General features: G+C 39.0%; 1 non-coding gene across 1 annotated transcript in view; it reads right to left on the reverse strand.

Moving 5' to 3' along the window:
* Positions 1-16,163, reverse strand: part of LOC105603737 (uncharacterized) — a 43,362-nt gene extending 27,199 nt beyond the window's left edge. The window contains exon 1 of the transcript XR_006057211.2: positions 16,081-16,163. This is a non-coding gene — a transcript (uncharacterized LOC105603737). The remainder of the gene's footprint in view (positions 1-16,080) is intronic.
* Positions 16,164-16,388: the final 225 nt, after the last annotated feature.

Raw genomic sequence — 16,388 nt, forward strand, 5'->3', positions numbered from 1 at the left:
AGCTCTTGCAACATTTCCTGCATTAGAGACAGATTCTTTACCCCTTCCCCAGGGGAATGCCCTTACTGCCATTGGTACAACACTCTTAACCAGGGGCTCTAGTTCCTGAGCTCTCAACCAGCCCTCTTCTGAGGGGATGGAGGTGATGGATTAGTATTGTGTTTGTGTCTGAGAGTATGGTACCATGTATCGTCTGAGGTCTCCTTGTCCAGTTTGAAGTGCATGAGTTTTTCCTGACCTGGAAGAGCTAGCATGGCGTAACCACAAGGAGGTGTTTGGACAACATTGCTCCAGCTTTTTCCATATAAGGTGGGGCTGGGAGTAGATGGACCTCTCTTGTCATTTGCATGTTCTTCTTCTGGTTAGGATCCAGGAGGCTCAATGCTTTTGCCCCCTCTGGTATGAAAAGTTTTGCTGATCTCCCTCATCTCATGTGCAGGAAGACCAAAGTCTTTCTATTCGTTTGAACCTTCCCTTGGTAGTTGTCAATTTAGATTCTGTGTGTCAGTTTTCATTTGCATTTTAAAAAATCTTTAACACTTATATTTTTATAGCACTGTTGCTGCTACTCTGGGAAGGCAGAAAGGACCACTATCCAAAATCTGGTTTGGGTTTCTAGACTGATGTCACAATTCCCCTTCCCCTTAAAATAATATTCAGAAGTTTATTAGAGGATTGGAGTCTCTGGTGGGGGCAAGGACTATCTCTCAAACAGGTCCAAAATAGCTGATGAGACCAAGGAAAGGAGAGGTTCAGGATTTTATGAGCAATTAGGGGGTGGTGCTGGGGTGAGGTTTCACTTACAAAGGGGCTTGCATGATTTCAGTCTTTAACAAGTGACCAAGAGGGAACACCTGGGGATTCTTCAGATTTCCCAAAAATAAGGCACAAGGGGAAGGGAGGAGGGTGAGGTTTATAAGCTGACGGTAGTGCAACATTCATAAACAGAGTAAGACCACTTGTCACAAGAACGTTCTGTCTGTCAGACATCGTTAAAAGCACTTAGCATATAACAGTGGACAAAACAGAGAACAACACCTAGTATCATTGGACTTTCATTCTATTTAGGGAAGACAGAACATGCACAGCTGATATAACATGTGAGTAAAACAAATGGGATGTTAAATTCCAGTGAACCATATGGGGAAAAAGGAGTAGAAAGAGGAAGAAGGATTAGGGAGCAGGGGGTGGGAGCAGAGGTGTAATTTAAAATAGAGTCATTAGGATGGATCTCACTGAGAAGGGCAAACTGAAACAAGTAAGGCAGATGAAATTGTTAACCCAGCAGACCTAAGGAAGACCCGTGCAGGTAGAAGGAGCAGCGAGCACAAGAACCCTAAGGAAGCAGGGAACCTGATAGAGTGCCTGAGAAACAGCAAGGAAGCAAGTGTGAAAAAGGGACGTGAGTCCAGGGAGGAGGAGCAGGAGGAGATTAAATCATAGGGGAAAAGGGAGACAGATTATGACAAACCTCACAGATTATAGTGAGAAATTACTGTGTGAAATAGGGAACAAGGAGGGAGTTTGAACAAAGAGATGAGATGATATGATTTGTCTTTTAAAAAGAGTTCTTTAGCTGCTGCCCCGAGAATAGACTGTAGGAGGGTAAGGATGGAAGCTGAGAGACCAGTCGGTTGTGGTTTAGTCACTGCCTCGTGTCCAACTCTTGCAATGCCATGGACTATAGCCTGCCAGGCGTCTCTGTCCATGGGATTTCCCAGGAGAGAATACTGGAGTGGGTTGTCATTTCCTTCTCCAGGGGATCTTCCCAACCCAGGGATTGAACCCGTGTCTCCTGCACTGCTGGTGGATTCTTTACTGCTGAGCCACCAGGAAAGTCTTCGGGGACCAGTTAGGAGGCTATTAATACAATCTGGGTAAGAAATGATTTTGATTCAGGCCAGAGTGAGAGGAGAAGTAGCTGAATTTTAATATGTATTTTAAAGTCAACAGGATTTATTGCCAGGACCTGGAAGGAATGTGAGAGGAAGATGGGTCAAGGAAGACCCCGATGTTTTTTGCTTTGACAGCTGTGGACACCTGCGACAGGCGGAGCAAGTTTTTATAGGAACATGTGCATGAAGTCAAGGTCTGCATCTCAGTACTCCATTCACAGCACAATTCTATGGAAAATTAAAATAGGTAATATGTATAAGGTGGAAACAGATTTTAAAATAGAAACAAGTTATGAGTTGAGGCACAACTGAGGCAGAAGCAACAATGGTTCTATGTGTGGACAACTGAGTGAAATTTACTGGTCCTTAATCCAGACTCTGCCTTTTTTTTTGTTTTTTTGGCAAAACAATTTTCAGTTGCAAAACTTATTTTCTCTAAGTCTCCTGTTATGCAAAATGGAATGAATATATAATTATCATGGATGAAGATGTTGGAACATAAAGACCTTGGAATTGGAGTTAAATTTGAGTTCTTGCAAAATTCTTTACTAAATTAGGGTACTGTATTTACCTCTTTGATCTCAGTTTCTTTATTTGAAGAAAGATGTGTACTTTTTTGAAGCACATATACTAAAAAAAAAAAAAAAAAACTGGAGCAAGAAAAATAATACCTGACTTGTGCATATGTTGGGCTTCCCAGGTGGCACTAGTGGTAAAGAATCCGCCTGCCAATGCAGGAGATATAAGAGACTTGGGTTCCGTCCATGTGTTGGGAAGATCCTCTGGAGGAAGGCATGATGACCCACTTCAGTATTCTTGCCTAGAGAATACCATGGACAGAGGAATCTGGTGGGCTACAGTCCATGCAGTCGTAAAGAGCTGGGCAAAACTGGAGTGACTTTGCATGTATGCAGGCATGTGTATATGTAAAGACTAGGAAAAAAATGTATTTGGCATAAAGTAGGTGTCCAGCCATTAGAAATTAATTATAACTTCAATTTTTGTTCTTTTATGTATTTATATTTCCATCTTTAAAAATGATTTAAGAAAAAAATAACTTACCAGAAAAGCAATATTCATAAGAAGTCATAAGAAGTTCCTATTATTCAGAATGCTTAATTTCTTTTTTGTAGTTCATTTGTGTACATTATGCATTTATTTATTTATCAAAACTTGGTTGCATATATACCATACTTTTGGTACAAGAGAGGTGAAGGTGAATATGGGTCCTGTCATAAAAGAACCCCTTACTCTCGCCACCAAATTTCCTGAAGTAATTAGGATTCAAAATGGTTGATCTCTGTCCCATCGGGGGTCACTGTTTCACAGCTTTAAGCCTAATTCAATCCCGTTTCTTTGGTGTATATTGTGTTAAAAGAAAACAGATATTGGGACTTCCCTGGTGGTCTAGTGATTCAGAATCTGCCTTGCAATGCAGGGGACTCAGTTCAATCTGCGTTCCAGGCATTAAGATCCCATGTGGCACAGAGCAACGACGCCCAGGAGCCACAGCTCACTGCGCTGCAACAAGAGATCCCACGCGACACGACCAAGACCTGATGCAGTTGAGCAAATAAATACATATTTTTTAAATAATAGAAAACACGATTCTTGCCTCCATGTTTCATAAAATATCTTTAATTTTGGATGAAAGTCTCCAAGGAAAACATCATTGAAAAGTAAATTAAGGCATTAAAATGACTGTGTTAAGGGCAGCAGGAAAAATGCCCCACCTTAGAGACTTTTTTTCATTTTGATTTTATCATTCATTAATTTATTCATCCAGCAAATATGGTTAGCTCAAAATGTGGTCTAAAGGATGTGCTTTATTTGGGGTCACAGAAATATAGGAAGACAAGGTTTTTTTTTTTCTTTTTGTATAATTATTCTGTAATGTGATAAATATGGTTATAAAAGTATGGCCAAACATTTGCAATTTTAGGAGAAAAAGAACTGATCCTACCTGAGGTATTAGGTAAGATTTAATATAGGAGATTTTAAAGGATAAATCACAGGGCCAGGACTAGGATGAAATGATGCAGGCATGCTCCTTGAGCATAAAATTTAAGGAAAGTCAAATAATTTAGTAGTCAAGACAAATATTGCAAATTATGGTCCATAGGCTGACCATCTGTTTTTATAAGTAAAGTTTTATTGGGCTTTCAACAAATAAGAATAAAAGGTAAGATTATTCTAAGAAGAGAAAATCACATGAGAAAACACTAGGAGACTTGGGAACGGTACCTGAGATATTTAAGAATGATAGATAGTCTTGTGAGGTTAAGAAGATTATCTGAATAAAATGGTTATTTTTCTGTTTGTTTTAATGTCAAATTCTGGATTAAAGAGTCATTTCACCCTCTTTTAACGTTTTCATCTTGCTGGAAGCAATGAATTGGATTAATTGGCCTTGAAGTATTTGTGATCTATTTGAAAATATGGGCTTTAAATAATGTTTGCTAAATTGAATAGTTTTCTTACTACTTTAAGAAGCCTAGAAAGAATGAAAGGACATAGGGAAAGAAGGAATGTGTTGGAAAAGAGCAAAGAAAAAGGGTGGCAAGTGCTTAGAAGGCACAATTTTCTTACTGTACAAACTGGCTACTTACTCTACTGTGCATGAAAAAAAGTATAATATGGGTAAAACAAGGAAAACCTTGTAGAAACCATACATGTAGCACTCAGGTACTATGTAAGAAGACTTAAGATAGGTGGAACATATTTAAGTTTTCTTTTAAGAAATGAAATTCTGGACCTATTTGGGGAGTTTTTTATTTTTAAAAAATTTCCCAACTTCACTGAGGGATGATTGACACAAATTATATATATTTATGTTGTACAGCCTGAATTCTTAAGGAGTACATGATTTAATACATATATGCTGCTGCTGCTAAGTCGATTCAGTCGTGTCTGACTCTGTGTGACCCCATAGAGGGCAGCCCACCAGGCTCCCCCATCCCTGGGATTCTCCAGGCAAGAACACTGGAGTGGGTTGCCATTTCCTTCTCCAATGCGTGAAAGTGAAGTCGCTCAGTCATGTCCGACTCTTAGCGACCCCATAGACGGCAGCCCACCAGGCTCCTCCGCCCATGGGATTTTCCAGGCAAGAGTACTGGAGTGGGGTGCCGTTGCCTTCTCCCTAATACATGTATACCTTGTGAAATGATTACCGCGATCAAGCTAATTAACACATTCGTCACCTCAGTAGTTACCGTTTTCCCCACCCAATAGTGTAAGAACACTTCAGATGCACTTCCTTAGCAAATTTCAAGTACACAGTATAGAATTTGTAATTATAATCACCACGCTGTTCTGCAGAACGTACAAGAATCATAACTGGAAGTTTGTATGCTTTAACCAACATCTCACCTTTCCCTAGTTCTAAGCCCCTGGCAAACATTGTTCTACTCTCTAGTGGTATGAAGTCATACACAGAAAAATAGTGCATTATTTCACTTACCTGTGGAACCCCAAAAAATTTGTATGTATTTGAAGGAAAAAAAATACAATATCTATGATAGTATATGTTGATTGGAAGTATGTGCTATAGGAATGGCAGCGAATGTTGGAAAGAATAAGTAATTTGAGGCATATGTACAACATGAAGACGAACAGAGAGTAGTGTTCAAAAGTAGTATACCTGTTTCTGTATCATATGAAGATGAAGAACACAATTACAATTTTTAAAATTTTATATGAAAGCAAGTGAAAGTGTTAGTTGCTCAGTTGTGTCTGATTCTTTTTGACCCCCACGGACTGTAACCCTACTACCATATGAAGATGAAGAACACAATTACAATTTTTAAAATTTTATATGAAAACAAGTGAAAGTGTTAGTCGCTCAGTTGTGTCTGATTCTTTTTGACCCCCACGGACTGTAACCCTATAGGCTCCACTGTCCATGGGATTCTCCAGGCAATAATACTGGAGTGGGTTGCCATTCTGTTCTTGAGGGGATCTTCCCAACCCAGGGATCAAACCTTGGTCTCCTGCATTGTAGGCAGATTCTTTACTCTCTAAGCCATCAGGGAAGGCTAAATTTTATATAAATGATATCAAATATATGTTTATTTGAATTGCATTTGGGTCTAGATGTGATTGGCTTCCCAGCTGGCTCACTGGGTAAAGAACCTGCCTGGAATGCAGGAGATGCAGAAGATATGGGTTCACTTCCAGAGTTGGGAAGACCCCTGATGCCTGGCACAGCAACCCACTCCAATATTCTTGCCTGGAGAATCCCATGGACAGAGGAGCCTGGCAGGCTACAGTCCATAAATTGCAAAGAGTCAGACACGACTGAAGTGACTGAGCACGACACAGCTATGTGATTACCTCTGCATTCGATTTTTAGATCATTACAGGTTCTTCCATAATGCTCATCAATAAACTTCAAGGTCAACAATGAGTTAACTTAAAATGTGAAAAGTTCCTGGACTCAGGGAGAAATCCTTAAGAAAGTAAGGATACCACACCCTAAAATCTGGCCATGTCACCATTTAATGACTTCATACCAAAGACTTCTTAGGATGTAAGGTCCCATCTAACAACTTAGGACCCAGACATAATATTGAAATTATAGTGTAGGTCCTGCGTCTATCTCAATTTGCCTATTGAGTGGCCTTCACTAAGCTTGTCTTTGTCTAATATGTATTTGTTTAAAATCAGAATAATACGACAAACTTGAAAGCAGTGTCAGAGACAGTAAGAAAGGCTATACTTACCACCAAGCCCCATTATACGCTTCTCCACTCCCAAGAGTTTACAATAAAAAATAAGTTGTCATCAGATATAGCATCAAAAACATTAACTATAGCCATAGGCAGACAGCTTTTCCTTTTCCAGGTTCATCTCTATGAGAGAAGCTCAACAACAAAGTAAAAGATGCCTAGAGCATCTAAACTCTGTTTGTGATAGATGTCTACAGAGAAGACCTCATGAAACCCAGCAACATAAAAACATCATAGTCAGGACCCAAGCACACTACCCATGGCAGGGCCTTCCTCACTGACAGCTGAGAATCCCACTCAGAAATCTGGTCACAGGTCACTTGGACAGTGGTCACTGTGCTGGATTTTTTGTTGTTGTTGTTGGTTTCTTTCCCCTTTCATTCATGGAATCCAACTGCTCTGGCTCTTGATTTTTAGAGTCAAAGTATTCATATATACACTTACTTTTGCCATGATTATTATAATATTCCCTTAGCAGTTCATATTTTCCATATTCAGTTATATTTATTACCTTATGCCATGACAGCCTTATGATGTAAGGGAGTTATCCATTACACTGACTGCAAAGGAACACATCCAGATTGAGAGGAAAATAAATAAATATTGTGTATCATTAGCAGGAAGTGAAAAACATTCAGGTTCTAAACACATTTCCAGCCAAATCATATTCAGCCAACAATTATTTATTTTTCTCTTCTCTGCTACTCACCCCCTCCTATCATGGTCTCTGGCTTCATCTATCTTCTCCTTTCTCCTCCCTTAATGATATTCCTCTCTTAAGACATAGATTGAAACACTATTTACCTCTTTAAGTTTATTCCTTCTTCAGCCAAATTCTCAAAAATGCCTGTGCTAGTCTTTCTTATTCAACCTTTTTGCTGCTTCTTTCAAACTCTTCCCTCTGATTTGACCAAATCAAACTGATTGAGTCTATTCTTGGGCAAAGTTTCTTACTTTAGGAATCTCTTCTTGACCTACTGTGTTCCCTTATGAATTCTGTATCCAGGTATTAATAGAATTCCTGTCACTTTCTTGGGGTTTATCATGCAGTCTAGTGTCAACGTGAGTATCTGTCAGAGAATGTGAAAAGCTGTGAGCCTGCTGAGACCTGCATTTAAAATATTATGTAATGCAGGTGACATTATTGGGTGCACCTGAGTGCCCAACTCAGGCTATAATGTGGACAAAATAACCACTTCCGGAGAAGTACCATGGACTAGAGGAGAAAGGCTTCAGAGTTAGTCTTACTTATTCTTGCAGAACCATTCATTTATTCATTCAATTTTTTGGTTATATATTCTATGGGTTTGTAAAAAATTAATGTTTTTAATTGGAACATAATTGCTTTACAATGTTGTGATAGTTTCTGCTCTACAACAAAGTGGATCAGCTGTATGTATACATACATCCTTTCCCTCTTGAGTCTCCTTCTCCCATCCCTGCCCCATCCCACCCCTCTAGGTCATCAAAGCACTGAGCTGACCTTCCTATGATATACAGCAGGTTCCCATTAGCTATTTATTTTTCACATGGTAGTCTGTATATCGGAGAAGGCAATGGCACCCCACTCCAGTACTCTTGCCTGGAAAATCCCATGGACGGACGAGCCTGGTAGGCTGCAGTTCATGGGGTCGCTAAGAGTCGGACACGACTGAGCGACTTCCCTTTCACTTTTCACTTTCATGCATTGGAGAAGGGAATGCCAACCCACTCCAGTGTTCTTGCCTGGAGAATCCCAGGGATGGGGGAGCCTGGTGGGCTGCCGTCTATGGGGTCGCACAGAGTCGGACATGACTGAGGCAAATTAGCAGCAGCAGCAGTCTATATACATCAGTGCCACTCTCTCAATTCGTCCCCTAATTTATTTATTTTGGTTATTGTTTTTCAAGTTCTTCTCATCTTTTTCTTTTATCTACTAGGGTCTTAGACTTAGTACTTTGTAAAGTATTTCACTTAGGAAGGATCTCTGTCCAAAGGGTAAACAAAAGTTTACGGTGCACTTTTATTCATGGGAGGTTGAAGTGAATGATATAAGAGGAAACAGCTTGCTGATATCTGGGTTTAGAGAATCTGACACCAATCAAGGTCAGTCTTTACTTAGTTGTCATTTCACGTGACTTCAAGCATACTGCTGCCGCTGCTGCTGCAAAGCCTTTTCAGTCGTGTCCAACTCTGTGCGACCCCATAGACGACAGCCCACCAGGCTCCTCCGTCCCTGGGATTCTCCAGGTAAGAACACTGGAGTGGGTTTCAAGCATACTAAATCTAAACAAATTTAGCAAATACAAATGAAAAACTAAAACAGCTATAATTATACAAAATGGATGCCACAAAAATTATCTATGTAAATTGAAACTTGAGGGATTTTTTCAAACTTTTAAAAGATTTTTTTAAATAAAATATATAATTACCACAAGTTGGATTCTGTTACACATTTAAAATGTATTTTAGAAGTGTGGGAAAGATCTGACTTCTAGAGAAAGTCCTCTGACCTCACATCAAATCTGATAAAGATAAAGGAAAGAAAATCTACAGAACATAGTTCCAAGAATTAAAAATAGTGTAGAGTTCTTGCCCCATTTCAATGGAGATAAATGATGCCCAAAATATCAGTGCGAGCTTTCAGAATATTGTTGGATTTGACTTTATTTATTAGCCTCCAAACATCCCAAAATAGTCATTTAAAATACCACCCCATTACTCATTTAGCTCAAAATTCTAGTGGGCGGTTCTTCTGGTCTAGTCAAAAGTTCCCGATCTTGACTAGGTTAGTTCATATACCTGTCTGTAGATGGTGAGTCCTGGGCCACACTCACATGCCTATTAGATGTCTGGCCATCATTTGGATCAGTTAACATGAACTTATTCACATCGTGGCATTTTTTCCAAGAGCAACAAGAAAGGAAACTGCAAAACTTAGGTCTGTGTGTAGAAATGGCACAATCTCACTATTGCCTGTTTCTGTTAGTTAAAACAATCAGAAGAAGTGAAGTGAAGTGAAGTCGCTCAGTTGTGTCCGACTCTTTGCGACCCCATGGACTGTAGCCCACCAGGCTCCTCCGTCCATGGGATTCACCAGGCAAGAATACAATCAGAAGGCCTCTCTATATACAAGGAGTGAGGAAGCAGATTCTGCCTCTTTGGGGAAGAGTTGTAAAGAACTGTGAAAGCCATTTCTTTGCAATCTACCACATAGGCAAGAGTAAAGTAATAGATTTTTGAAACAGTATCTTAGAGTCAAAAAGACAAGGCAAAAAAACGAGCTTACTTACAATTTCTTTTAAGATTTATAATAGCAGATAATTTGAAGGCTAAAGAATAGCTTAGCTATTACTATGGCTCTTATGAAGCTATTGCCTATAAAAATTCCTAATAAGTAAAGTAGTATTCCCTAATAATAAACTGAATTTTATCATCTAAAAAACTACAGTAGAGTGGCACAATTCCTTCCATGGCCATACCGAAAAATGAGGGAAATAATTTGTTCATGTTCAGCATATACAATACTTTGTGACAGATAAGTCTAAAATGGTAAATATAAATATTCCAAGTCTCTATCCTCAAAGATATACAGTCCAGTGGGTGAAACAGATAATAAACCAAAGAAATAAACACATATCTACTATCAGTGAAGACTGGCATGATGAAAACAATGAGGTTTTGGTGTAGAAAAGGAAAGGAAGGGAATGGTACCTGCTTTATATAAAGTATTCCAGATACCATCTCTGAGGAAATCACATGGTAGCCAAGGCTTAGATAAAGATTAATAATATTATAATTAATTCCACTTTAAAATGCTATGTTCATTTGAATACAAGAGTTATAGATGGTCATAGAAATAATCTAATCAGGTCCTTTTAGATGAAAAACATTTAACAGAAGAAATAATTTGCTCAATTAAACTTATACTTTTGAGCTGAAAAAATTTCCTCAGTAGTTGAGAATGACTTGGGACCAGCCTCGTTCAGGATGTGTCTTTATAGCACTGTGTCCTCTTTCCCCTTATTCTTAAACACAATCCTGCAAAAAGCTTTGTTACCCACTGTAAGTTCTATAAATCCAACCACAACAGTAAAGAACATTGACTTCAAGGACTTTGTAGCTGGTGTTCCTCATGGGGCAAGTGCAAACTGATAGGGGAGTTGAAGGGAAGCATAGTAGTTAAAATCCTTCAGCATAGGAGACATTTTGACTTGGTTAAATCTAGCTCTGCAACTTAAAAGCTTCTTTCTGCCTCCAGTTTCAGAATCTGTGAAATGGGGATAAAAACATCAATACTTCTTTCATAGGACTGGTGTGAGGATTGTGCTGTGATATGCTTAGTCGCTCAGTTGTGTCAGACTCTTTGCGACCCCATGGATTGCAGCCTGCAAGGGTCCTCTGTCCATGAGGATTCTCTAGGCAAGCATACTGGAGTGGATTGCTATGCCCTCCTCCAGGGGATCTTCCCCACCCAGGGATCAAACCCAGGTCTCCTGCACTGCAGATGCTACAGTTGGATTCTTTACCAACTGAGCCACCAGGGAATCTCAGTGTGAGAATTAAATGAGTTAAGAACTGCAAAGCATTCAGAACAGTGCATGACACTCAGTACACCTGGATGTGTCAGCGACTTTTAGTCCTATGTGTATTCATGAAGCTCAAGGTTAGACCCTAAGCAACAAATAGCTGAGAAAAGAAGAGAAGCAAAGGCAAAGAAAAGGAAAGATACCCATTTGAATGCAGAGATCCAATGAATAGCAAGGAAAGATAAGAAAGTCTTCCTCAGTGATCAGTGCAAAGAAACACAGGGAAACAATAGAATGGGGAAGACTAGAGATATCTTCAAGAAAATTAGAGATAACAAGGGAACATTGCATGAAAAGATAGGCACAATAAAGGACAGAAATGGTATGGACCTAACAGAAGCAGAAGATATTAAGTAGAGGTGGCAAGAATACACAGGAGAACCTTACAGAAAGGATCTTCATGACCCAGATAACCACGAGGTGTGATCACCCACCTAGTGCCAGACATCCTATAATGTGAAGTCAAGTGGGCCTTAGGAAGCATCACTATGAACAAAGCTAGTGGAGGTAATGGAATTCCAGTTGAGCAGTTTCAAATCCTAAAAGATGATGCTATGAAAGTGCTGCACTCAATATGACAGGAAATCTGGAAAACTCAACAGTGACCACAGGACTAGAAAAGGTCAGCTTTCATTCCAATCCCAAAGAAGGGCAATGCCAAAGAATGTTCAAACTACCACACAACTGCACTCATCTCACACACTAGCAAAGTAATGCTCAAAATTCTCCAAGCCAGGCTTCAACAGCATGTGAACCGTGAACTTCCAGATGTTCAAGCTAAATTTAGAAAAGGCAGAGGAACCAGAGATCAAATTGGCAACATCTGTTGGATCATCAAAAAAGCAAGAGAGTTACAGAGAAACATTTGCTTCTGCTTTATTGACTACACCAAAGCCTTTGACTGTGTGGATCACAACAAACTGCAAAAAATTCTTCAAGAGATGGGAATATCAAACCACCTGACCTGCCTGCTGAGGAATCTGTTTATGCAGTTCAAGAAGCAACATATAGAACCAGACATGGAACAACAGACTTGTTCCTAATTGGGAAAGGAGTATGTCAAGGCTGTATATTGTCACTGTTTATTTAAATTATATGCAGAGTACATTATGCGAAATCCTGTTCTGGATGAAGCACAAGCTGAAATCAAGATTGTTGGGAGAAATATCGATGACCTCAGATATGCAGATGACACCACCCTTATGGCAGAAAGTGAAGAGGAAGTAAAGCGTCTCCTGATGAAAGTGAAAGAGGAGAGTGAAAAAGCTGGCTTAAAATTCAACATTCAAAAAACTAAGTTCATGTCATCTGGTCCCATCACTCCATGGTAGATAGATGGAGAAACAATGGAAACAGTGACAGACCTGGTTTTCTTGGGCTCCAAAATCACTGCAGATGGTGACTGCAACCATGAAATTAAAAGACACTTGCTCCTTGGAAGAAAAGTAATGACCAACCTAGACAGCATATTAAAAAGCAAAGACATTACTTTGTCAACAAAGGTCCATCTAGTCAAAGCTATGGTTTTTCTAGTAGTCAGGTATGGATGAGAAAGGTGGACTATAAAAAACGTTGAGCACCAAAGAACTGTTGCTTTTGAACTGTGGTGTTGGAGAAGACTCTTGGGAGTCCCTTGGACTGCAAGGAGATCCAATCAGTCTATCCTAAAGGAAATCAGTCCTGAATATTCATTGGAAGGACTGATTTGAAGCTGAAACTCCAATACTTTGGCCACCTGATGGGAAGAACTGACTCATTGGAAAAGACCCTGGTTCTGGGAAAGATTGAAGGCAGGAGGAGAGGGGGACAACAGAGGATGAGATGGTTGGATGGCATCACCGACTCAATGGATATGAGTTTGAGAAAGTTCCGGGAGTTGGTGATGGACAGGGAAGACTGGTGTGCTGCAGTCTATGTGGTCACAAAGACTCAGACATGACTGAGCAACTGAACTGAACTAACTGAATGTTAGACTCCAGCAATGTTTTCATAACAGTCCACTTTGGAAAAAAGAAATAAATCAACTAATGGAGGGATTAGAATTGAGAAAGTTTTGACATCTCAAAAAATAGCATGGAAGCAAATTGCCAAAAATATTCTCCATGATCTGTAGCGAGATTGAGCTGCAATTGAGCTCAATTATCAATAAATAAACTTAAAAATATCAAATATATTAATGTTTCATAAGTCCCACGTTGAAATTTCAGGATTTGGAGGCATGACTGATGTTAATGAAGATGTTTCCCTTATTTTCTTTTCTCCAGTGTCCACCCTGTTTACTCCTCTGAACCCTTCTGGACATTTAGTGTAGGGAGAATAATTACATAGAAAACTACCAAAGGATCATTGTTCCTAGGCTCTGTAAGACTGAGTGATTGACACCTGTCATTAATTCACATCCTGATCCCCATGAGGACATTTTGGCAACCATATGGCATGGGGGTGGAGTTCAGTGTATGTCTGTCCCTGACCAACACACATACACACACACACTCAGAAGCTACAAATGCCCGTCCTGCATGGGAATGTCTGGGAGCTGTCAGAAGTACACACTGAGATACTGCAGTATTTTACACTTATGATAATATGTCAGAGGGTTAACGTAAGAAGTCAGCAAGTGTCATTCACTCTTGACTTTGGTAACAACTTCTATCATCCCAACCATACATCTTGTCACTTTCCATGCTGTTCTGGCAGTGGCTTATGTTGCCACCTGACCGTAACACTCCAAATTATCATATAACTCCTCTTCAAGAGTCCCCAACATTCCTTCATTTCTAAGTTGTGCAGTCCACGTCTGGTTAATCATAACATATATCTTCAAGAGCCTCCAGTCAATTTTGATTACCATCTGCTGCATATTTGAAAGTCATTCCTGTAATGGAGTGGCCAGACTGACATGTGTTATATCCAAACCCTCATGTTAAAGTGAGGAAGCTAGTTTTGATAAACTTAATTCAGAAGAATTATTTTAAAGGGAGATTACCCTTCGCTACATATATGCATCATTTTAATTAGTTTATCCCTTTGTTCTTCTTATTAGTTTTTATTCCTTCTTAGAACTCTTATGTCAATTATGTTTTTTAATAAAATTTTTAGAGAGAAAGATAAGATATACAGAGGCAGAATAATGGTGCTCTGTTACCACTGGGAAGTCACTGAAACACTATAGCAATGTAGCTTGAAAAGAGAGAATTTTGGATGTTTGAAGAAAATATTGAGACTTTCTGAATTTACCTATATCATCCTGAAAGGGAATTTAAAAAAAAAACAACTCATCGTCATCTCATTAGTAGTTAGTTCATATGGTACTGGCTTGGGTGGATGAGATACAATTTCTATCCAAATTATTCTCATCTTAAACATTTCTCACAGGATGAAGGGTTAGTTTTGATAAACTTAACTGTTTATATACATATATATAAAACTATATATACTAATTATAACTATAAGGTAAAATATATATTATATATAGAAATTATACATATATACTAACTATAATATACATGTATTAACTATAATATATATGGTAAAATAATTAATTGTTATCACAGTTATTTATGCAGTTTGTCCAAGTCACTGTCATCCCGGTCATTAGCATCCTCATCAGCATCAGCCTGGTATAAACAGAAGGCACTCAAGCTTTAGCTTTTGTGATCCCTGTCTTAATCTGTTTGGCTGCTTGGACAAATTATCACAGGCTGGGTAGTTTACAAACAGAGGAGGTTTATTCCTCACAGATTTGGAGGCTGAAAGTCTAATATCAAAGTGCCTTCACGGTCAGTTAAGGCCCTTTTCAGGGCCACAGTTTTCTCTTGTAGCTTGAAAAGAGAGAATTTGGATGTTTGGAGAAAATATTGAGACTTTCTGAACTTACCTATATCATCCTGAAAGAGAATTAAAAAAAAAACTCATAGTCATCTCATTAGTAGTTAGTTCATATGCTACTCACGTGGCAGAAAAGGTGAGGGAGCTCTGTGGGATTCTCTTCCATCAGACCACTAATCCCATTCATGAGCATCATCCTCATAACCCAAGTACCTTCCCCAAACCTCACTTTCTAAAAACATCTATTGGGGCAGTAGGATTTCAACATATGACTTTTGGGGGACACAAACATTCAGTCATAGCAATCATCCTCCAAGTTTTATTCAGATACTACTATTTATGAAGCATTGTTATAAATCCAGGGGATCATATAGAAGTGTATACAATAATTTCTGTCCTTAAAGAATTCCTGACTCTAACTTAAAGTAAGGAATCGGATCAAACAAATCAATACTGACAATACCCAAGCTGCCTACAGGCCCTTCAAACAATAAACATCTTCACAGAACAGGAACCTCCTCTAGCAACTCAATGTAATGGACTTTGAAGATTTTGTTTTGGGGCCTCTCATTCTCTTCATGATTCATAAATATGAGTTTAATATCTACCATATGCCAGACTGTGCAGAGTTTCAGTCCTTCCCACCTCTGATCGAAACTTTCCTGGGTATGGAGTCGTTCAGAGCCTTGGGCAGCCTGAATTCAACTAATGAACTGAAAATTAACATAGTTCACACTCCGTAATGAAGAGGCAACTCCAAGTTATATTTATACAATGAGTAGGGTGGGGAAGTGGCTTATAGGGTTTGTCAAGGACTCTCATTTTCCATGAAGTCCAAAGCTCCAAGAACAATTCACCTCAAATAAAAACTTTCTCCTTCATTCCAGCAGACACTCCCATCCATAAACCTAGAATTTAGTAAGAGTAGGTACACATATACACCCATGGTTGATTCATGTCAATGTATGACAAAAACCACTGCAGTATTGTAAAGTAATTAACCTCCAATTAAAATAAATAAATTTTTAAAAAAAGTAGGGATAGAATGCAATTTTTACAAACCTTTCTTTGATGAGATTTCCAGTTTCCTTTCCTGATGTCTCTTGAAAAGCAGCTCCTCCAAGTCTTAAAAGCAGGAGTTGTATGTTTGAGGGATAAACTGACAATTTAGAACTTCTGTAGTTATTACAAAAATAATAATGATTTGCTGTCTCAACTCTTGGTTGAAGTGGAGAAACAGATTGTTGGCCTGTGCCCAGTTCCTATGGCCTTGTGCCTGCTGATAAGAGTGTGTTATAAACTTTCCAATTGTTCTTCTCTACCAGGGTGGAAAGCTGAGGTCCAATTCACTGAAAAATGTAGGTGAGTTC

Source organism: Ovis aries, chromosome 20 (genome assembly GCF_016772045.2).
Source record: "Ovis aries strain OAR_USU_Benz2616 breed Rambouillet chromosome 20, ARS-UI_Ramb_v3.0, whole genome shotgun sequence".
Lineage (NCBI taxonomy): Eukaryota > Metazoa > Chordata > Mammalia > Artiodactyla > Bovidae > Ovis > Ovis aries.